Here is a 2,239-nt window from a genome sequence, read left to right on the forward strand (position 1 = left end):
GGAACTTCGTTTAGGGATAAAAACTTCAATGTGGTTGAATAACATTTTTGAGATATTAGCTGATTTTAAAAATCTCTCTCCTGGTAATCCTACTCCTTCCCTTGTCTCCCCACATTCTGCATGGCCTGGGGTGGGGGGTGGGTGTATGACACAACTGCAAAAATGTAGACGGGACCTCGCCTTGCTACCCAGAGAGGAAGCCATACAGCATTGTTCTGGGTTCCCATGATAACTTAAGGGAAACTTTCACCATGTCAGGAGCCCTTGATGTCCTGCAAGTGAAGGAGAAAGATGTCCTCAAATTTCTCTCAGCAGGAATGCACTAAAGTGGCACCCACCTTGACTTCTTAGTATGTATGTATTTATTTATTCATTTTTGGCTGCGTTGGGTCTTTGTTGCTGCGCACGGGCTTTCTCTAGTTGTGGCGAGCGAGGGCTACTCTTCGTTGCGGTGTGCGGGCTTCCCATTGCGGTGGCTTCTTTTGTTGCGGAGCACAGGCTCTAGGCGCACGGGCTTCAGTAGTTGTGGCACGCAGGCTCAGTAGTTGTGGTGCATGGGCTTAGCTGCTCCGAGGCATGTGGGATCTTCCCGGGACACCAGGGATTGAACCCGTGTCCCCTGCATTGGCAGGCGGATCCTTAACCACTGTGCCACCAGGGAAGTCCCCCACCTTGACTTCTAAATGGAATGGTACATCTACAAAAGAAGTGATGGCTTCTACATCATAAATCTGAAGAGAACCTGGGAGTAGCTTCTGCTGGCAGCTTGTGCCATTGTTGCCATTGCAAACCTTGCTGATGTCAGTGTCACATCTTCCAGGAAGACCGACTAGCGAGTGAGCTGTGCTGGTATCTGATCTGATCTGGGCAGCTTTCCGGGAGCCAAGACTTCTGCTGGTTCCTGATCCCAGGCTGCCCACCAGCCTCTCCCAGAGGCTCTTACATTAACCAACCCCATCGCCCCACATAACACAACCTCACCTTTGTGCCATGTGGACATTGCCATCCGTGCAACAACAAGGGAGCACCTCGGCACGTCTGATGTGGTGGATACTGGCTGGGGAAGTTAAGCACATGTGTGGCACCATCCCATGTCAACACCCATGGAGGTGATGCCTGATCTCTACTTCTGCAGAGCTCCTAAAGAGACCAAGAAGGCGGGGCAGGTCACTGCTAGAAGGGCTGTGACCGAGGAGGAATGTCAGGGTGAGTGGACTACTCCAGCTCCCCACCTTACTGCTACTCGATCCGAGGTCGCAGATGGATCCGCAGGCGAGGTGCCCTCTGTGCCTGCTCAGTGGTTCCCTAGCGAGGCCTGGAGTGCTCAGCCGGCCGCTGAAGATGGGTCTACAGCTCCCGCTGCTCAGGCCACTGAATGGGGAGGAACCACCATGGTTCCTCTGTTCTTCCCCAGACTCTTAAACAAAAAATGGAAATAAGGTTGATGAAAATAAACACTTTCTTTTAAAAAAAAAATTGTAGAAGGCAGAAGGAACAGCTACCTCCTTCACGGTTTCCCAAAGCCTAAACCCATTAAGGATATCTTTTGTGCCTCCAAAGCTAACCTCAAGGTACAAGGAATTCCTTTAAGGAAAAAACCTCAAGGGTGGAAAATGTATTCCCCCACTAGTGTCTTTAAAAAATGCTCCACAGGACTTGGAGTGGAGTCCCAGGGTGGCTGCCCTGACCGTTTTCCTGGACAGAGTCAGTCCTAGAAGCTGAGACCCTGGAGAGGGTTTGCAGGCCGGGCTGGGGCCCATGGGAGCAGCAAAGGGAACTCACTGCTATGTCTCTGCTTGGCAAAGGCAGCCTTGAACCTGAGATGCTACGTGGACAGGCTCAGTAGACACCACAGATGGGACCTTCATTGACAGATGACTCAAGGACTGAATCCCCTCCAACCTCCCTCAACACTAGTCAAATTCATGGAGCTTCAATACCACCCTGGGGAAAACGGGGAGAGGAAACCCAGAATAAATGGAAAATATGTTTCTGACCATCAGGTCGAAATTAAAATAGAAATAAAGTTATAGAAAAAATTTTAAAATTTATATTTCTTAGACCACCATGTTCACAGATGAGATTCAGTCTGGTGACAGTAGCTGGGACCCATGTCAAAGATGCCAGCCCAACAGAGACAGTCCCCCAGGACGGCGAATGGCCTGGACCCAGAGAGGACGAATAGGAAAGTCGAGCAAGGGCAGGAGGAAAAAAATCTCTGCTGGAGACAGAGTCATTT

The 2,239-nt window shown here is 50.3% G+C and overlaps 1 pseudogene; it reads left to right on the plus strand.

Annotated features, from left to right (window-relative positions):
- The first annotated feature begins 683 nt into the window (after positions 1-683).
- On the plus strand, positions 684-1,439 carry LOC118884397 (annotated as a pseudogene).
- Positions 1,440-2,239: the final 800 nt, after the last annotated feature.

The sequence above is a fragment of the Balaenoptera musculus genome, chromosome 18 (genome assembly GCF_009873245.2).
Source record: "Balaenoptera musculus isolate JJ_BM4_2016_0621 chromosome 18, mBalMus1.pri.v3, whole genome shotgun sequence".
Lineage (NCBI taxonomy): Eukaryota > Metazoa > Chordata > Mammalia > Artiodactyla > Balaenopteridae > Balaenoptera > Balaenoptera musculus.